Genomic DNA, 23,201 nt, shown 5'->3' with positions numbered 1-23,201 from the left:
CAATGATACCACTTCATAAATAGTAGGATACTGCCAGTTTTTATTTTTCAACCTCTGTCTCATTATTATAAGATATTTAGTTCTATATGTCTTATAATCTCTATATTAGATTATATTTTCAGTCAATTATTTAAAGATATTTAAATAATGAAAATTATATGCTTATCCACATAGTTTTCATTTCATAATTATTTATTTGTTTCTAAAGATTTATATTTTCATTCGGGATTGTTTTTCTCCTGCCAAAAAGATTCTCTTTAATATTTCTTACAGTAATTATCTGCTGAAATGAATTATTTTTAGCTTTTGTACATCTAAAATTACCTGTAGTCTGTTGTTGAAAAATATTTTTTCAGAGTATAGGTTTCTAGACAGATGATACTTTTTTTGGTAAGTATTTTAATTTGTTGCCTCATTATCTTCCTGCTTACATCATTTCCAATTAAAAAATCTACTGTCATGCTTGCTTTTTTCCTATGCATGTAATGTATCATTTTGTCCTGCTGCTTTTTTTTCTTCTTTTTTTTATTATTCATTTATTCACATGTGCATACATTGTTATTTGGGTCATTTCTTCCTCCTGCCTCCCTCCCCCACCCTCTCCCCTCTTACTGCTTTTTTGACTTTTTTCCTTATCATAGTTTTGAACAATCTGATTAGCTGTGTCTTGTTGCATTTTTATTCATGTGTCTTGTATTTGGAGCTTATTGAGCTTCTTAGATTTGCAGTTTTGTAGGGCTTTTAAAATGAAATTTTAAAAATAGAAAAAAGTTTTTCTATTTTTTTTTTCAAATATTTCTTCTATCCCTCTCTCTCCTCTCTATCAGGAATTCAAATATATGTACATTAGGATGCTTGATACATTGTTGGGCCATCTCTTCCCCCTTCCCCCTCCAGCCCCCTTGGTTCCAGGCAGAACCTGTTCTGCCCTCTTCTCCAATTTTGTTGAAGAGAAGACATAAGAGATAATAAGAAAGATACATCATTTTTGCAAGCTTGAGATAAGAATAGCTATACAGAAGGATTCCAGTATTGCTTCCATGCTCAGTGTATTACAACCCAAACTGGTTCATCTCTATCAGACCTCTTCACTACTTCCGGGTCACCATCCCATAGTGGCCTCTGTCAGTTTAGGATTACTTTATTAGTCTTCTAAAATGGGCACAGAGATTGATACACTTTGTTAAAAATTGTTTTTTCTTTTTATGTATTTCTTATTGATCTTGTAAATTTATTGTTCATGTTTATTGATCTCATAAATTTATCTCAGCTGTTATTTCTATCTTGTGTATTGTTCATACTTGACTTCATAGTATTACTCTCTAAATTTTGTTGTAATTATTGCTTATATCCTCCATGTCTATAACTTTTAAAACATATGAAACGTGGTTATAGTAACTTCTAACTTTCCTTTCTCCTGATTCTTACATGTAGAATAGCTCTGGTTCACTTTTAATTAATTCATCATTTTTCATTGTGAGTTGTGTTTCCCTGATTCCTTGTATGCCTGGTAACATTTGATTAAATGACAGACATTATTGATTTTATTTTGTTAGGTCCTACATTTTTTTGTGTTTCTATAAATCCATATAAGCTTGAGCTGTGTTCTAGAATATAATCAAGTTTCTAGGAAACTGATTATTTCACATCCTGTTTTTATGCTTTTTTGGGGAATTCTAAAGCAGTGCACTGGGCTAGGGCCTGTTATTCCCCACTTTCATGGCAAGACCTTTTTGAACACTCTACTTAATGCCCCATGTATTATGGATTATTCCAGTCTAGGTTGTGAGAGAGACACACTTCTCTGTTCTGTGTGATCTCTGATCATTGCTTCTTATAATGCTTTTGGTTGTTGTATGCCTAACCTTGAATACTTTCTTCCACAAGCATGCACTAATTAAAATTCTTCTGACTATTCAAAAAGGTCTCTCTCTGCAGAGACCTTGTGGTCCGTGTAGAGCCCTCTTCTGTTCCGTATCCAGGACTGCAAACTGTGGCAACTTGATCTCTTTGGGCATTTCTTCATTTCTTCAATACAAGAAATCTACTTGACTCTACCTGCTTTCCCTCTTCCTTCCTCTAGCCTGGAATCTTTCCATAGTCAGAAAGCTTGAGAAATCACAGCATGAACTACTGCATCCTTAATTACCTGATATTCATTGTTATGCAATTAGATTTCCTACAATTTTCCTTTAAAAAAGTGACATCAGGCTATATAAATCTCCTCTTGCAGACCATTTTGTCCTTAACATAAAGCCTGAGCTCCTTATTAATTCATGTAGAAATGTGTATAACTTTGCTTCTGCCTGTTTAATGGTCTCCCCTTTCATTCTCCAGGAAATATGTACATAGAGATAGAGTCATCTTGTTCTCCTTCTGTCTAAAAACAGAATGTGAACTGCAGCTCACATTGGTTCATCTTTACCAGACCCCCTCACTACTTCCTGGTCCCCTTCCCATACTGGCCTCTCCAGTTTAAGATTACTTTATTCACTCCTCTACAGTGAGCACACCAAACACATGTTAGTTTTAGGTTTTCTTTCCTTTCCCTATTTCTCCCATGCGTGTTCTCCCCTTACTGTGTGATCCTTGTCCAATAATATTATTGCATTTGTTTTGGGTCTATGGAAGCAAAGCTAGGAATCTCTCTGTATAGCTATCTTTATCTCAAACTAGCAAAAATGATATATCTTTCTTATTATCTCTTATGTTTTCTCTTCAACAAAATCAGAGAACACTAGGGTAGAACAGGTTCTGCCCAGAAGCAAGGGGGGAGAGCAGAAACAATGTATACACATGTGAATAAATGTAAAATGATAAAATAAAAGGAGAAAACAACTCAGAAATGTGCATATATTCATATGTATATAATTTTTAAGTTAGCCTATTTAAATTTGCTAATGTATCCTGTAACCATTTATATCTCAACACATATGAATCTATTTCTTTTTAATGTTTCCTTTTATTTTATGGAAGAAAATATAATTGGTTAAACTTATCATATACTTCTTAATCATATAGAACCATTATGACTTTTACCTGACTTGTGAACATATTTTACTTGACACTTGTAGTTTGTGCAAATAGGAGTTTCACAAAGTTTCCATCTTTTTGGCCTTATGAACATAGTGTCACCTCATGGGCCTGAAATGGAAAATGTTTCCTTTTTCTGATTTGAAAGTCCTGTATACAGATAAAAATCTAGCATTCTGACTTTGCATTTCTGTATCACCACAATCATGTCCTCTTAGAAACAGACCATCCAAAAGACTTTCCCCTTTGGAAATTTATCTCCAAGAGCTATGGATGCCAGTGTTTATCCTAGCACCTCTGTCGCCATATGTAATGCACATGGGTGCACAGAGATGTACAGAGAGTAGGAGGTGGTCAGAAACAGTTGAAATGTTTTCTTCACTTACAAGTGATACAGGCTTTACATGTTAATGTATATATTAATTATATAATGCTGCACATGTCAAATCTATGTGAGTATTTATACTTCAAGGTGACAATTTAAATTTTTTAGAATTTCAATTATTTTCTGAAACATTTGAAATTAATATTTTAGTAAATAAAATTGCTGACAACTTTCAGATTTGGAATATAAATTTCTTCTTGAGTCCATTGTCATAGAAAGACATTGTTCACTTGCCCACCTTTGTGTTCTTAGTAAAATTCTATATTGTCGGTTACTCGGGAGGTGAAAGTAAGAAGATCATGGTAAGACTGGCCTGGGCAAAGTCATGAGACCCTCTCCAAAAAAATAAACTAAAACAAAAGGATTAAAGGTTAGATCAAGTGGCTGAGCACTTACCTAGCAAGTGCAAGGCCCTGAGTCAACCCACAGCAACAAAAAACAAAAACCAAACAAAAGCCAGCAAAGTTAGTAACTAGTTCAAAAATAAGTATGTGCAGGGTAGGATAAGAAGACACACAATAGTGTTACTATTTGTTTTCTGGGTTTTTTTTTGCTTTGCTTTGTAACATTTTCAAGGTCTACTAGGGTTTACTATGTATCCCAGGCTGGCCTCCCACTCACTATGCTTTCCAAGGTGGCATCAAACTCATAATCCTCCTTCTTCTGCCTCCTGAGTGCTGGAATTAGAGGCAATGTACCACCATTCTCAGCCAGTGTTACAATTTGGTCATGAGTTTGTGTTACGTTTGCAGTCTCTATATGAGTGAATGCCAAATAGATTTTCGTGTACCCAAATCAGTATAGAAGCATTGCACAGAATATGAGGAAATTTCATAAAGAATGCTTATGTCAGGGTATATTGAATCACAGGAGTTTAAAAAAATAGCATCATGCAGAAAATGAATGTAAACATATTCTCTGAGGAGAGCCATGCTCTAAAGGAAAAAAAAGGAGCTATTCATCATAAATCAAAACATCAAAATAAAAGCCAAGCTCAAGCCTGTAATCTTAACTACTCAGGAGGCTGAGTTGGGAGGACCACAGTTCCAGATGAATCTGTGCCCAAAAGTTTGTGAACCTCCCATCTCAACAGAAAAAGTTGGGAATGGTGGTATATACCTGTTATGTCAGCTACGGTGGGAAGCAAAAATAGGAGAATTGCAGTCCAGGCTGGCTTGCACAAAAAATGAGACCCAATCTCAAAAATAACCAGAGCAAAAAGGGCCAGAGACGTGGTTTAAGTGATAGAGTACCTGATTAGCAAGTGCAAAGTCCTGAGTTCAAACACCAGTGTTACCTCCTTCCTGCCCAAAAAATAAACCTTCAAAATATAGTTAATGGTCATAAAAATTTGCCAGTTATTATGGACTACCTCAGAGAAATTGCCCATAATTTAAGCCAATTGTATATTGAATTTTCTTTTCTTTTTGCCTTTTTCCTTTTGTTAAATTTTTCCCCTCTATTGTAAATAGTTGGCTTCTCCCTCCCCCCACCCCACAACTTTCTGTGCTAAGCATAACTCCTCTTTATTTCATTTCCAATACTGGAAATTAAATTGTATGAAAACTTTAAGAAAGTTCTAATTCTTTTTATGCAATTTTTTCAAATTTGACTTTGCCAAAGAGTCATGACATGAATTTTGTGTGTAATCACTGTGCGTGCATGAAAAAACATGAATCTTCTTCAATACTCAAAGAGATGTCCTTTTGAACATCTGAAAGAAAACTTTTTGAGATATTGGTTCTTTTGGTTACTGAATGTTGTGGAGACCCATCACAGTTTTTGTCCATTACATCAAAAGACTTAGGTTGTCCATAACTCTGTTTCAGATGACCACAGTTATAAAAGCTGGGTGAATATAGTCACCAACCACAGTGACATGCATTTATATTATTTTGTTTTTTGACCCTATTTCTTTATGAACATGGCTTGCTCACTTTTAATTGGTATACTTATTAGTGTGCTTAAGAGTTTCTGCTCATAAAAATATGTATGCTGTCATTACCTATTTTATTCTGATGTGTCCATGGAAGTTCTTTGTTGTGTTTTTTATATATTTCTCAAGTAAATCTTGCTTAGGAAATGTCAAAAAATTAAAAATAAATAAATAAAATTCAGAGCATTATTAAGGAAAATTTATTAACAAAAGCAGCAACATGTGTTAAGTAAAAACAGCAGTATTTTGTTTCCCATTTTCTGGTAGAATGTGTTGAAACTTGAGTAGAAATCTGTAATTGTTAAAATAAATCAGTGTTAATCTATTTTATTTAGAGAAAGCTAGACTCAAACCTGTAATTTCACCAGTGTGCTGATTCTACAGATATAGTCATATATGTATTAACTTTAGTTCCAGTGTGAAAAAAATAGCTGTTTTAAATATTGTTCCATCCATATTTACATGATAGTGACTGTTTAATTTTTGTACTTATCAGTGATGTGTTAGTAAGTTCTTTATCATAATTTTCAATACCTCAAGTCACATGTTAGTACTGAAGGTTTATTTAGAGACAACTGAAAGTATTATTTGTCTTGCCTCAAGATTAAAGCACACTTGCATTTATGGTGTATGTCATTAAAGATTAATAACTTTTCAGGGTCCAGGAAAGAAATATTGTAATAGTAAATGAAAAATAGACATTTTTCCATATTTTGAAACTATTGAAAACGAGAAACCAGAAAAAGGCAGGTGCAGTTAACCTATCCATGTGGAAACTCTTTGCAGTCTCAGACACATATTTATAATACTGTAATCATGGTTAAAATGATGTCTCAAAAACAGAAACACCTGTATGAAAATATTTATTATAGATTATATTTTATCCCAGAACAGACACATTTTTTATTGATCCAAACCATGCCTGTAGTTATACAAATTTGTAATTGGTCAGATACCTCTTACCTCTTAAATTTATCAATAACCATTTGGTAAAACATTTGTACCTTATCTTTCTCATAAATATTACAACACTATATTCCCTAAAGAAATACAGGTTAATTTTTTCAAACTATGATTTAAATATAAAGTTTTAGGATGAATTGGGAAGATTAAAGTCAACTTATCAAGGATAATAGTAAGCTTCAATCTTATTCAACAAGATATCTATCAGAGCAGAGTTACTTACCACAATGCTAAAGATTTAGAATTATCCCATAGTTAATTTGAAAGCCAACATTTGAAGACAGAAACAATAGGTTTATCATTTATGAAGTTCTCATCTTCCCTTTAAAGCAGAATTAATACCTTAACAATGATTTTCAAAAGAATAACATTTTCTAATTTTATTTTTGAAATAAACATACAGAAGAGAAATATTTATAATGTAGAGATCTATAAACTTTAGTATGTGTATGAATTTATGTAAGCACTACTACAGAGTACAGAAGAGTTCCACCATTGTCCATAACTCCCTGATGTGATCATTTTTACTTACACCCTCCCCTCCCCATAGCCCAGAGCCATCATCGTTTCTCTCTTGAGAATATTGTATAAATGGAATCACATGGGCATCCACTTCTTTCATTTCTGTACTTTCAATTATTTTCTTTCTTCTGTTTGCTTTTGGTTTATTTTCCCTAATATAAACATTTAATTATACATTGTATATAAGTAATATAATTTTCCTCTAAGCCTGCTTTAGCTAAATCGTAGAAATTCTGATGTGTTGTGCTTTGATTTTTTTTTTTTAAATTCAACGTATTTTCAAATTTCCCTTAAGACTTTCTCTTTGTCCAATGGTAAGTGTTTTTAAATTTTTTTCTTTATCTTTTGTTATTTGTTTCAGGCTTAACACCATTATACTTTATGAATATACTTTTTTATAATCTAATTATTTTATGTTGGTTAAGATTCATCTTATGAGCCAGGATATGGTCAATCACAGTGATTACCCCATATACACTAGAAAATTACATGCATTTTTCCATGAATCAAGTGGAACACACTGTGTGTTGTCCACTTCTGGGTTGTTTTGCGGCCTTGAATCTAAGCTGGAAGATACTGGAGGAGAAAAAGGCGATAAATTCCCTGCTGGTTTCTTGAATCTTTAATTCTACAGAAGTTGCCTGCTGTGCATTCTGTCTAAAGACCTTTGGTCAGGATGTTAGGAGCCACACAGACCATTCTAGGGCAAAGTTATTTGTCACTAATTTAAGTAAAATGCCCTGTCCAGATGCTGCAGCCTGCAGTTGCTGTGTAATTCTAACTGACTCCCTGGGGGAATTGCACTGTGAGTGCTGAGGATCAAATTTAGCTTTGGAGTTGTGAGTGACTAACTGATGACAGAGGCTGACTCGGGGTGTTTGTGTATGTGGAAGTGTTGAGAGCTGCAGGTTATGCGAAGTTCAACAGTCATTACTCCTAAGGCCAGTGGAACTTACACCTTGGTTATCAGCTTTTACCTTAGCATATTAAGCATATATTTGAAAATCTGAAAACATATGAAACTTATTAAGTAGGCTATAATTCCTTCAAAAAGAAAACAAAGAAGGCTAATAATAGCAAGACATATTCACACATATATTCAAAAACATATATATGCATACATTAGAACATATATGAAATCTTTTTAAGTTTTAATCAATATATATTCTGAGAATATATTTGTTTTTGGAAGTTCACAGACTACTTAACATTTCAAGATTATGACCCACACATGATGTTGCTCTTGAAGACTCAATAGTTTCCTTTTGTTCTTGAACAGAGCTTGGAATTTATATTCTCTAATTATGTCTATAATTTAGAAATTAGTCTACTCTCAAAACCTTTCTTTTACTCTAATTTTCAATAAAAGGAAACAGTCTTACATTTCTATTGAATGTCTGAAGGAATATCTATAGATTTCTTTTTCCTGAAAAAGTTTTTAATTTTTCAGCTGGAGGTGGCCTAACTCTAAAAACTTCAACATTTCTTGATGCACAAAAACTGGTTTCATATGTTTAATTTTTTTTAATTTCTAAGATAACAGTTTTTTTAATAGAAAAAAGAAAACATAAGAGGGAAAGGTAGGACACCCAAAACTTGAAAGTGTTTGATGTGTCCACTGTAGAGGGGCTAACATAGCAACCTTAGAACAACAGAGGTCACTATGGGAAGGTGACTGGGAAGTAGTGAAGAGGTCAGGTAGAAATGAATTAATTCAGGTTGTAGTACACATGTGCATGGAAGCAATGCTAGGAATCTTTCTGTACAACTATTCTTATGTCGAACTAGCAAAAATGATATCTTTCATAGTATTGCTTATGTATTCTCTTAAACAAAATTGGAGAAGAAGGCAGAATAGGTTCTGCCTGGAAGAGCAGGAGGTGGGGAGGAGAAGAAGGGGGCAGGGGCTGGGGGGAGAAATGGCCCAAACAATGTATGCACATATGAATAAATAAATTTAAAAATTTAAAAAAATAATGCTTGAACTTTTACTGAGTAACACCTTTCAATTTACCTCTGTTATTAAAGAGAACTGTTCCTAAAACATAATTTACATTTCCATAAATTTTGTCTCAATAATCCTATGTCACCCTGGATAGAGAGTTTAATGTAAAATGAAAATATGAATAAAACAAATCCATAGAAAGACAAGAAGTTATAAGAACTATAGAAAATCAGACTGTGATAAAGAGGTCATAAGCAAAAAATCAGACAGTAGTTTGCTTTTAAAAGATTGATTTAAATGAAAATGAATGTTAAGAGATTGCTGATTATGAATTGTTTATTCTTTTGTTCTAAAACTTCTAAGGGTATCGCTTCCTGTAATTCCATATGCACCTGTATATAATCTTTGGTACTATCAGGATCTAAATGAGAAAGAAATATAGTCACAGTTTTAAACTGCTCATGTAATTAGAATTTGCTTTTTAAGTAGTTACATTTTGATTTATGTATGTGCATTCAGCAAAAAAACTCATAAGAATCTTTGATTATTTATTTCCAGTAATAATACCAACATTGTTCTTGAGTACCTTTTCTTGGACAGTGAGGATTTCATATTTAATTAAAAGTATTTATGAACAGAATATCAACTACATGAAATGGAACACAACCATTTGTTATTTGACAAATGTCTTTATCAATAAAACAAGTTAATAAGCTTCCTTTCAGATTTGTGTGTCATGATGATTATTTAGTGTTGTCAAAGATAAGGCATTCTGCAGCTATATAATTTATGAGTTGGAAGTTTCTCAACACTGAGAATGTGTCTATTCTATTATGGGGATATTTCTTCATGAATAGGGTTTCTTTTAGTTCTTTGTTTCCAAGTATAGTTAGAAGTAGTAAAGATGGAACGCCAAAAATTAAAAAAAGCAGTTTCAGTCTTTGAGATTTTCTATGCTTAAGAAGAATAAATAAATATGCTGATATGTTAGAAAATTAAACAGGATAATTTAGAAAAAGTTATTAGTAGGTTAAAATGCAATATCTGACATTGTACGTGATCTTATGCAAAACTGAAACATAATTCTATTGTATTGAAAAGTAGATCTTCATAATGTTAAGATTTTAAGATATTACAATTCAGAAAATGTTGAATAACTTGTATTACATAATTCAATCTAAGCAATCTCCACCTCCATCATTCACTGGTTTTCTTGGCCTGGAGGATTTTTCTGCATAGCTTATAACTTTCTGTTAAATGATATTACCCAATGTTATTCCAGTTGCAAGTTGAAATTCACTAATCATAAATAGGGAATTTTTTTTTTGGCGCTACTAGGGTTTAAACTCAGAGCTTCCCAATTGTGAAGCTCTGTGCTTGAGACACACTTTCAGTTCTTTTTGCTCTGGTTTTTGGAGGATAGATTTAAATTTTACTTAAGCTGGCCTGGACTATTATCCTTCTATTTTATGCTCCTGCTGTCACTGGGATGACAGGCACACACCAGCATGCCTAGTTTTTTGCCATTGAGATAGGGGTCTCTCCAACTTTTTTCCCCTAGGCCGGCCTAGAACCACAAAAGTCGATAAGATTACAGGCTTATGTCACTGGTGCCTGGCTTCTGCAGGGAACTTCTTTTTACAATTAATAATCACAGAATGGAAAATATCAATGTGCCTTGTAGACTTTTCTAAGAATAAGTTTCATGAAATATTTATTTCATTATGAATACTGGGTTGCAATAGAAACTGAATTTCAGAAGCTGTAGATTTTTGTAAAATATTACTGAAATGTCACTAGAGCAGATGTAAAAAAGCTGGAGAATACTGTATATACAGTACTACCCTCATAATCCAGAGTTTTGCCTTCTGAAGTTTGATCTACTCCTAATCAACTGTGATCCAAAAATATTAAACAGAAAATTCCAGAAATAAATAATTCAGAAATTAAGAGTTTTGCAACATTCTAAGAAGCATGATGAAATGCTATATTGTCCCACTCTGTCCTGCCCAGTATGTTAACTGTCCCTTTGTAGACAAGGGGATATATATATCTGTGGATACAAGTGTATTCACACTGCATACGTTACCCACCCATTAGTCACTTAGTAGCAGACTCTTATCAGATTGATTGGGCAATATCACAATACTTGCCTTTAAGTTAGCCTTATCTAACTTAGTAACCTCAAAACATAAAAGTTCTAATACTGGCAATTTGGATATACAAACAAAAAGCTTAAAGTTCTTCAAGTGTGAGGGTAAAAGTTGTTGACTTAATAAGGAAAGAAAAAAAATGTAACTGAAGTTGCTAAGTTAAATGTAAGAACAATCTTCTATTTGGGAAATTCTGAAAAAGGAAAAAGAAATTCTAGCAGGTTTTGCTGTAATAATTAAAACAGGCCCCAGTGTATAAGTACTTTGTTAAGATAGATCATTTGAGTGTGCATGTATAGGAAAAACATATAGGGTCCTGTATTGTCTGCAGTTTCAGGCATCTATTGGCGGTCTTGGGGACTACTGCATACTCTTGCTACATGTTTCAAACGTTCACTTATTTTGGAATGCACACATTGAATATGATCAAGTGACAGACTTTCAAGGCTGTAACCAAGACTTCGCTGGTGCTTGACGAATGACTTATAAGGATGAAAAATGTACTGTGAGACTTAATCATTTTACTGTCAGAGATCTGTGTATCAAATGTTGATGAAAAACATCCTTAGGCTGGCTATTACTTAATTAGCATTGGAATATTACAAGCACATATTTTCATTTCATAACCATATTTCAAATGAATTATGAAACTAAACAGAAGTCAAAGATGTAATGCTGGCTATAGATGCTACAAAATTAAGAGGAGCTTGGTCGTACATAACCGAGCAGCAAAGCAATCTCCACACTTCACTAAACTAGACTTCTGAGAACTGAGAAATAAAAATGTTCCTGAGTGCAGAGACTCAAAGCATGTGCTCATTGGTAAAAGTCTTATACTTGAGTTAGATGAAATTTTCAGTAATTACTCTAAAACAATGTGAGATTGGCTCAGATTTTTTTGGAGGGACATTAAGATAATATTTAAAAACAATCATATAAATTTCAGTTGAAAATTTCAAATATTGTGGATTTTATTGTGGAATTATTTAGAGCTGATATAGGAAAAAGGAAAAAGAAAAGTCATTTAGTTTTCTGCTCATTATCATTATTCCCTTAGGACATGCTTTTCATCAGTAAAAAACAAAAACAGAAACAATGATAATATTAAAAACTAATAGTGTTTCTGTAAGCTTATTTTTATGTAATTTCTATTTTTAATTCATTGATTTTTGCTTTTCTAATTTTTTTGGTGGTACTGGAGTTTGAACTCGGAGCTTCACTCTTGCTAGGCAGGTGTTCTACCATGTGAGCCACACTCCCAGTCCTTGCTGCTTAATTATGTTTCAGGTAGGGTCTCATGATTTTTACCCTGGGTCAGCCTCAGACCCAGATCCTCTTACCTGTGGCCTTCCACATAGCTGGGAACACAGATGTGTACCACCACACCTGGTTTATTGATTAAGATGGGATCTCACCAACTTTTTGCCATGACTGACCTCAAATCATGATTTTTGCCTCCTGAGTAACTGAAATAACAGGAGTGAACCACTGAGCCTGTCAGCTTTTTGAATTTTTAAAATAAAGTCAGTACTTTTCTTTTGACTTTCAACTTTTAAATAGGATTTTAAATCAACACAACAATATTAAAATTTTTTTAATAATAAAGAAATCAGCACAAATTCTATGTTGGCATGCAATTACTTTTGTTTTTCTGTCTGTACTGACTGTTATAAACAAGGATAAAAGAATAGCTAGATAATTATAAGGTATAGCCACAAGCCTACAAATACAGATATATACCAGACATACATTTTAATAATATGTAATATACAAAGGACCAAAAATAACTTCTAGTTATTCATGCTTTTTCATGAAACTTCCCAACATATGTCAATTTCTTCAACATATTTTCCTGATGTTCCTCACTTTTCATCTTGGAAACAATTCTCTTGTAGAAAGCCTTCTCTTTGGGTCTGATTCTTAGTCTGCTTGTTTTAAGTTTAGCCTGATTTTTTCACCTTCCTCAATCAACTCTAGAATTAAAAATTATGCTTATCTCAGTGCTTTTCAGCTACAGCTGAATTTTCAATTGTTTGGGTGTTTTCAAATGTGTGGGTCTCACATCAGAATTCTTAAATAGAATACCTGGCAGACGGAGTGGAAGGGGAAGATGGATAGCTCAGGTGTAGGAGCTATTTTAAAATTTCCCATTTCATTCTAAAGTTCAGCTAAGGTTAAAATCATTGCTGTAGAGCAGACTTTCTCAATCTTACTACTAATATTGTGTGCTAGGAATTTTTTTTGTGGGAAACTATCCTTCTTGTGCACAGTAGGGTGTTTAAGAATATGTCTTATCACCTCCATCTGAGAACTGCTGCCCTATATCCAAAAGATAGATAGATTAAAGAGTACTTGTGAAACTTCCCTTTCTAGCAATGGCAGGGCCAAGTGACTCAGAAGCTGACATCTTTCTGGACATATTAGGCATATGACTTAGATAGAGTAGACTGGACAAGAAAGTTTATCCTGGCAACTTATAAGGAAATGGTGCATTCCTTTTCTTCTCCTTTTCTCAGAAAAGGAGGTACTTACATGCTCTATTGAATAGGCCAAGGTTTAGGTCACAACACAGAAAAGGAGAAATCACCACAATGGATTGTATTTCAATTAGGGATTACATTTAACTAAGCAACACATAATGTAATCAGGTGAAGGGTGATTCTCTCCATGTAACAAAGAATCTGTCACTCCACGTAACAAAGAATCTGTCACAGGTAATCCAGAATTGGTGTAGTTTTTCAAGATTCGAAAGGACCCACAATCTTTCTATCTACCTTCTGAATAATCCTTACCCTTGGCCTTCATCCTTAGGACTGCAAGCTCTTTATACACCGCTAGGCACTGCATTAGCATTATGGACAGGAAAAAGGAACATGAACTGAGAGTGAAGGACTAAAAAAAGACAAAAGACTTTTTTCTTAGAAAGAAAAAGGGAAAGACCATAGGCTTTCTTGAAAGAAATCCAATTATATTTCTGTCCAGAATTCTGCTAATAGATACCCCAATTTCAAAGGAGACTGAGAGATAGACTATTTCAGCTAGCTTCATTGTCACTTTGGAAAAGAAAGAAAACATTAGTACGGAAAAAGCGGCGAGAAAGAAGTGGACGTCGTGGAGGCGACTAACAGTCTGCAGCCAGGAGATTCAGAATCAATTTCTATAATCTGAAAAACAGGAATTCAGAAGAACCAGGGAAGTAGTCTATGTAGTAGACATGAGAAATAAAAAAATTACCCTGTAACCAAGTCAAGTCAAATTCTGTCTCATTCAGGAGGGTTTTCTGTATTTCTACTGGTAATGGACCAATGGCATGGTGTAATCAACCAAAACTAAGAAATTGACAAAAACATTACAGAGCTGGCAATTGGTTATCTGTCTGGAATGGGAATGGACAGAGCAGAATCTAGTAAAATCTAACTTTCATGCAACATTAAGTAATTTGCCTTACATACTGGCCTCTTTCTCAAAGCATGAACAAATAAGTCAATAGACGGTTAAAATTTCAGTCTTATAGGGGTAATTTTATTGCTTATGTTTCACTTGTGCCATACCTGCATATAAAGTACTTTTACATATTCATCCCTTCCATCGCCATTTTCTTTCTTCCTCCCCACTCCCATTGGTCCTCCCCATGACAGTCCCCATTTTACACTCACATTATTTATTTATTTTTTAAGTCTAGATTCCACACATAAGAGAAAACATGCAATGTTTTTATTTTTCAAGCTGGCTTATTTTGGTTAACATAATGATCTCTAGTTCTGTACATTTTCCTACAAATGACATATGCAAATAAAATAATGAAAACCATTAAAAGTTGTAAAAAATGAGGGGAAGGCAAGAAAAAGTAATAGAGGGTTGAATTTGATCAAAGGACATTAAAGACATACGTGGAACTATCACAATGCAGCCCCTTTGTACAATGAACATGTACGAATAAAAAATTCACCTGTGTCTGTTTCTAAAGTTTTAGTTTCAAAACATTAAGCATTTAAAAAATGGCACTTGATATGTAGTTAGCATTAAGACTTGTTTTTTTTCCACTTGAATTTTATCTTTTACCAACCAACCATGTCTTTGCTGTACTGGTCTTAGTAAGTGTCCTTTTTTTATATCTGTACTTATTGGCTACAAGAGCAGAAGGGTTAGAGTTTAGCCTGAAACAAATGGATATCTTATTTTATGAAGAAATATTTTTATATTTCACAGCTGTGTAATCAATGATACTTATTTGTTTATATGCATCTTCTTTTAGTCTTTCACAATTATAATATTGAGGATATTATGCTTATTGATTCAGAATTCTTTAGCTATTTCAAATTATAATTCATGTTCTAAAAAGAGTACATAAATTATAGCAATACATTCAGAAGAGGTTGTAATTATACTTTTTATGAGGAGTATGATTTTTATTGTTTAACATGTATTTTGCTGCTTCTCCATGCAGATACATTATTTTCTGGACCCTCATCAAACAGTGATTATAATTATTTCAATAAGAAGATGTCATTATTAATTATAATTTGATTGTAAGGATTGATGGAGTAGAGGTGACTAATTTTCACCTTGAAATTGGATTTTAATTCCAATGCCTTAGGAAAGATAGTGTTTTATTTTGTTTTAATAAATTGATATTTTTGAACCCTTTACAGTATTAAGTGGCTTCTTTTAAAGTTCAAGGATCCATTTAATAGTTCTCAATGCTAGATCTTAAACAAAATTAAGGAATTTGTCTAAATGTAAATTTGAGTTGTTTATTGCTAATAATTAATTTTTATTTTAATGTCTCATTAAAAACTAGTATATGGTGAAGGAAATGGTCGTTTGAAAAAAGTCACAAATTCTACAAACTATAATATGGGTTTTTTGTTTGTTTGCCAATATTGTAAACATCCAGGGGGAAAATGTCACTAACGAGTTTATGCCAACTTTTTGGACAATTCCTGTGAAAAATCACTGATACTTTTTCTTGAACTAGATTGGGGGAAAGGGTATTTTTTTTTCAATTTCTTATGAAACTTCTATTTTTGGAGTCACCTTATGGCCCAAGTTTTAAAGTGCCTGCTATTGACATTAAAATGGTAAATAACAACAAATGTGTAAGTTAGGTGCCAGAGGATTTACCCTAGTTTTGAACTATAGACAAACTTTTTATTTTCACATTTGCATTTAATTTTTCATTTTTAATTTTGGTTAAAAGAACAAAATTTAAAATTTACTCTTTAACAATTTTTCCACATACAAATAAATCACACATTTATTCATATACTTGTAAATATATGCAGGTTTCATACATGCTTTTATAAATACATGTGTTATATATACATAGATATATAATATGTGCGTGCAGCTAAGAAAATACTGTCTATAACTTATGAAAAAAGAAAACACATTCTAAATGTTTATATTAAATACTTATTAAACAAAAAATATCTGTGAGCACAAACACATTCAGGATAAAGTATTTCTCTGAAAACTCAGTAGCTCTTACATAAATTTACTACTATACTGTTCTTTAAGTATTTGAAGAGTTGAGAATAACTTGATTTTTCATACTATCCACCCTTCCATAAAAGTGATCATCGGAGATTCCAAAATGGAGGCTAGAGGGAGGAAGCAGAAAGCGAGCCTCCTATAGTGAAATCTTGGAGAGATGCTGGAGACACACTTTGCAGGCATAATCACTGAGAAGAGGCATAACTTTGACCCCTCCACACCTCCAGCCAGTGCAGAGAATCTCCACTTCACGTTAAACGGCGAAACCAGGAGGGCCTCCGGGCCGCCAGTCGCCCGCGCCCAGACGGCTTGGGAAGACGCGGACCAGGTGAGCTTCGTGGTACCGTGGTACTCGCACAGACAAGCCTGGGCCAGAGCAGCATAGCCCCCTGGCCAGACTGACCTCCACCCAGGGAAAAAAGAGAAACTGAGTAATAAGCAATAAGAACAAGAAAGACTCATGGGAAAGAGGGTGGGGCACCCTGAGCGCCAAAGATTGGGGGAACGAAATCCTTTCCGGGACTGTAAATAAACAAGCTGGGCGGGAGCGGGGGCGTGCGCCCAGCAACCAGGAGCGGGAAAGCCTGTGAGAGTGGTGAAAGAAGAAAAACTCCACAGGAGAGGAGGGAAGACCCACTTCCCACGTGAACTGTAAACAAACATGGTGGTTGGCAGGAGCAGCAGCACCGCCCAGTAATCAGGAGCAGGAAAGCTTGTGAAAGTGGCAGTGGGAGGAAAACTGCACAGGAGAGAGGGGGAAGACCCACCTCCCACATGAACTGTAAATAAACACGCAGGTCTGACAACATGGGTGCAGGGTCACCTTTCCCAGTGTGCTTGGAAAGGGGAAAGCTTGTAGCAGAGGCTCCCGCACGGGAGAACTCTGAGCAAACAAAGCCTGCAGGGCCAGGTGGGTACTAAGCTCACCCTAGAGATCTGCATAAATAACGCAACTGGCAACAGCAGGCTGACAGCAGCAGGCAGGCAAGCCACAGCTGCAGATACCATTCTCAGAACTGTCTCCAGACTCTTTTTTTATTTTGTCTCCCTACCTTTGATGAGAGAACAACTGAATTACACATGCAAGCTGAAAAACTTACTGAAACTGTATTACGTTTGAACTTGGGACACTTCGTGGGTTTTTTTTGTGCATATGTGTGTACTTTTGTTCTACTTTATGCATCCCCTTTGATGACACAACTATAGAACAACATCTGAGGCACCATCTCCAGAATTGGAGACTGAGACGGACACCCAAATTATTAATACTGAAACTTCATTGCATTTGAACTTGGAGGTTTTTTGTTTTTTTTTTTTTTATTTTCTATTATTCATTTTATTTTAATTCATCTTTATATATAGATATTTCTTTCATTTACATATTTTTTATTTTTATTCTTATCTTTTTTAGTTTTGATTTTCAATCCTCTCTCTGTCTCTCTAATGTCTGTTCAGCTTAGTGTCAATTAGTACACTAACACTCCCTGTTTATACCTTTGAAACTTTCTTGACTGATACCTTGTTCTGTTTTCTCCTTCTTGTCTGTATATTTGTTTTCCCCTTTTCTTTAACTTCTTGCTTTCCATCTCAGCTCACCCTTCCATTCTAAATATTACCATTGTTATTATTACAAGCTAGAAAATACTTAATTGCACACAGTACAGGGACAGTAACAACACCAAAGACAATGATGGGAAGACAGAAAAAACAGGGAAACCAGTTTCCCCACAGCAAAAAATTGGTACAGGAACCAGAGGGGAATGAAGAAAACAGATACTCAGATCCAGACTCCAACAAAATGAAGATAAACTATGCCAAAGGACCCAATGAAGCCCACAAGAATAATTTAAAAGAAGACATACTACAAGTACTCAATGAGAATTTTATAGAGATGATACTGGATAGGGTCAACCAAAATGTACAGGAGACACTCAAGAAATTCCAAGACAACAAAAATAGAGAATTTGAAAAAGCAAAAGAAGAAATAAAGGAAACCATAGAAGCACTGTATAAACACCAAAGTGAAACAGACAACACGATGAATAAACGGATAAATGAACTCAGGACAAAAACAGACAACATTAAAGAGGAAACCAGCCAGGATATGGAAAACCTCTGAAAAAAGAATGAAACAGAACTGCAAAACAAAATGGAAGGCCAATCTAGCAGAATAGAACAAACAGAAGACAGAATCTCAGAACTTGAAGATGAAATGGTAATTAAAGGAAAACCTGAAGAACTATTAATTAAACAACTCAAGATCTGTGAAAAGAAAATGCAAGAACTCACTGACTCCATCAAAAGACCAAACTTGAGAATCATGGGCATTGAAGAAGGAGAAGAGGTGCAAGCAAAGGGAATGTGTAATATATTCAACAAAACAATAACGGAAAATTTCCCAAATCTAGAGAAAGATATTCCCATACAGATGCAAGAGGCCTCCAGGACACCAAACAGACCAGATCAAAATAGAACTACCCCACAACATATCATCATTAAAACAACAAGTTCAGAAACTAAGGAAAGAATATTGAAGGTTGTAAGAGAGAAAAAACAAGTAATATGCAAAAGTAAACCCATCAAAATCACAACAGACTTCTCAATAGAAACATTAAAAGCAAGAAGAGCGTGGGGTGAGATCTTCCTGGCACTGAATGAAAATAACTTTAACCGCAGGTTACTCTACCCAGCAAAACTATCATTCAAAATAGATGGAGCAATAAAAGTCTTCCAATAAGCAGAAACTAAAACAATATGTGGCCATAAAGCCACCACTACAAAGGATTCTTCAAGGGATTCTGTACGCAGAAAGTGAAACCCAACTTAACCATGAAAAGACAGGCAGCACCAAACCACAGGAAAAGACAAAGCAAAACAGTAGAGAGTAACCTCAACTTAGGTACACACAATCAAACATTCAAGCAACTAAGACAACTAAATGACAGAAATCACCACATACCTATCAGTACTAACGCTTAATGTTAACGGACTTAATTCACCCATCAAAAGGCACCGCTTGATGGAAATGGATTAAAAAGGAAGATCCAACAATTTGTTGCTTACAGGAGACCCATCTCACCGACAGAAATAAGCATAGACTAAGGATGAAAGGCTGGAAGAAGATTTATCAAGCCAGTGGCCCCCCAAAACAGGCAGGAGTAGCAATACTTACCTCTGACAAAGTAGACTTCAAACCTACATTGATTAAACGAGATAAAGAAGGACATTCCATACTAATAAAAGGGGAAATAGACCAAAAGGAAATAATAATTATCAACTTGTATGCACCGAATGTCAATGCACCCAATTTCATCAAACATACCCTGAAAGACCTAAAAGCATATATAAACGCCAACACAGTGGTTGTGGGAGACTTTAACACCCCGTTATCATCTATAGAAAGGTCATCCAAACAAAAAATCAATAAAGAAATCCAAGATCTAAAATATGCAATAGATCAAATGGCCCTAGTTGATGTCTACAGAACATTTCATCCAACTGCTACACAATATACGTTCTTCTCAGCAGCCCATGGAACCTTCTCCAAAATAGATCATATCCTAAGGCACAAAACAAGTTTCACCAAATATAAGAAAATAGAAATTATACCATGCATACTATCTGATCACAATGCAGTAAAAGTAGAACTCAACAACAAAAGTAAAGACAAAAACATGCAAACAGCTGAAAACTAAATAACTTATTACTTAATGAAGAATGAATCATTGATGAAATAAAAGAGGAAATTAAAAAGTTCCTGGAAGTCAATGAAAAAGAAAACACAACCTACCGGAACCTATGGGTCACAGCTAAGGCAGTCCTGAGAGGAAAGTTTATAGCCATGAGTGCATATATTAAAAAGACTGAAAGATCCCAAATCAATGAACTAATGATACATCTCAAACTCCTAGAAAAACAAGAACAAGTAAATCCCAAAGCAAATAGGAGAGAAATAATAAATATAAGAGCCGAAATCAATGAAATAGAAACCAAAAAAACCACACAAAGAATTAATGAAACAAAAAGTTGGTTCTTTGAAAAAACAAACAAGATCGATAGATCCCTGGCAAACTTGACTAAAATGAGGAGAGAAAAAACCCAAATTAGTAGAATCAGGAATGCAAAAGGGGAGATAACAACAAACACCATGGAAGTCCAGGAAATCATCAGAGACTACTTTGAGAACCTATATTCAAATACATTTGAAAATCTAAAAGAAATGGACAGATTTCTAGATACATATGATCATCCAAAACTGAACCAAGAGGAAATTAATCACCTGAATAGACCTATAACACAAAATGAAATTGAAGCAGCAATCAAGAGTCTCCCCAAAAAGAAAAGTCCAGGACCTGATGGATTCTTTGCTGAATTCTATCAGACCTTTAAAGAACAACTGATACCAACCCTCCTTAAACTGTTCCATGAAATAGAAAGGGAAGGAAAACTTCCGAACACATTTTATGAAGCCAGTATTACACTTATCCCAAAACCAGGCAAAGACACCTCCAAAAAGGAGAACTCCTTAATGAACATTGGTCTAAAAAAATCTCAACAAAATAATGGCAAACCGAATTCAACAACACATCAAAAAGATTGTTCACCGTGACCAAGTAGGCTTCATCCCAGGGATGCAGGGGTGGTTCAACATACAAAAAAATCAATAAATGTAATAAACCACATTAACAGAAGCAAAGACAAAAACCACTTGATCATCTCAATAGATGCAGAAAAAGCCATTGATAAGATCCAACATCATTTCATGATAAAAGCTCTAAGAAAACTAGGAATAGAAGGAAAGTACCTCAACATTATAAAAGCTATATATGACAAACCTACAGCCAGCATTATTATTAAAGGAGTAAAACTGAAACCATTCCCTCTAAAATCAGGAACCAGACAAGGATGCCCACTATCTCCACTCCTATTCAACATAGTATTGGAATTCCTAGCCAGAGCAATTAGGCAAGGAGAAGGAATAAAAGGAATACAAATAGGTAAAGAAACTGTCAAAATATCCCTATTTGCAGATGACATGATCCTATACCTTAAAGACCCAAAAAACTCTACTCAGAAGCTTCTAGACATCATCAATAGCTATAGCAAGGTAGCAGGATATAAAATCAACATAGAAAAATCATTAGCATTTCTATACACTAACAATGAGCAAACGGAAAAAGAATGTATGAAAACAATTCCATTTACAATAGCCTCAAAAAGAATCAAATACCTAGGTGTAAACCTAACAAAAGATGTGAATGACCTGTACAAGGAAAACTGTACACTTCTGAAGAAAGAGATTGAGGAAGACTATAGAAAGTGGAGAGATCTCCCATGCTCATGGATTGGTAGAATCAACATAATAAAAATGTCGATACTCCCAAAAGTAATCTACATGTTTAATGCACTTCCCACCAAAATTCCAATGACGTTCATTAAAGAGATTGAAAAATCTACCGTTAAATTCATATGGAAACACAAGACTTCATGAATAGCCAAGGCAATAGTCAGTCAAAAGAACAATGCAGGAGGTATCACGATATCTGACTTCAAACTATATTACAAAGCAATAACAATAAAAACAGCATGGTACTGGCACAAAAACAAACATGAAGACCAGTGGAACAGAATAGAGGACCCAGATATGAAGCCACACAACTATAACCAACTTGTCTTTGACAAAGGAGCTAAAAATATATGATGGAGAAATAGCAGCCTCTTCAACAAAAACTGCTGGGAAAACTGGTTAGCAGTCTGCAAAAAACTGAAACTAGATCCATGTATATCACCCTATACCAAGATTAACTCAAAATGGATCAAGGATCTTAATATCAGACCCCAAACTCTTAAGTTGATACAGGAAAGAGTAGGAAATACTCTGGAGTTAGTAGGTATAGGTAAGAACTTTCTCAATGAAACCCCAGCAGCACAGCAACTAAGAGATAGCATAGATAAATGGGACCTCATAAAACTAAAAAGCTTCTGTTCATCAAAAGAAATGGTCTCTAAACTGAAGAGAACACCCACAGAGTGGGAGAAAATATTTGCCAACTATACATCGGACAAAGGACTGATAACCAGAATATATAGGGAACTTAAACTAAATTCTCCCAAAATTAATGAACCAATAAAGAAATGGGCAAGTGAACTAAACAGAACTTTCTCAAAAGAAGAAATCCAAATGGCCAAAAAACACATGAAAAAATGCTCACCATCTCTAGCAATAAAGGAAATGCAAATTAAAACCACACTTAGATTCTTCCTCACCCCTGTTAGAATAGCCATTATTAGCAACACCACCAACAACAGGTGTTGGCGAGGATGCGGGGAAAAAGGAACCCTCTTACACTGTTGGTGGGAATGTAAAGTAGTACAACCACTCTGGAAAAAAATTTGGAGGCTACTTAAAAAGCTAAACATTGATCTACCATTTGATCCAGCAATACCAGTCTTGGGGATATACCCAAAATACTGTGACACAGGTTACTCCAGAGGCACCTGCACACCCATGTTTATTGCGGCACTATTCACAATAGCCAAGTTATGGAAACAGCCAAGATGCCCCACCACTGATGAATGGATTAAGAAAATGTGGTATCTATACACAGTGGAATTTTATGCAGCCATGAAGAAGAACGAAATGTTATCATTCGCTGGTAAATGGATGGAATTGGAGAACATCATTCTGAGTGAGGTTAGCCTGGCCCAAAAGACCAAAAATCGTATGTTCTCCCTCATATGTGGACATTAGATCAAGGGCAAACACAA

This window comes from Castor canadensis, chromosome 5, assembly GCF_047511655.1.
Source record: "Castor canadensis chromosome 5, mCasCan1.hap1v2, whole genome shotgun sequence".
Taxonomy (NCBI): Eukaryota; Metazoa; Chordata; class Mammalia; order Rodentia; family Castoridae; genus Castor; species Castor canadensis.
Note: the sequence above shows the minus strand (reverse complement) of the source record.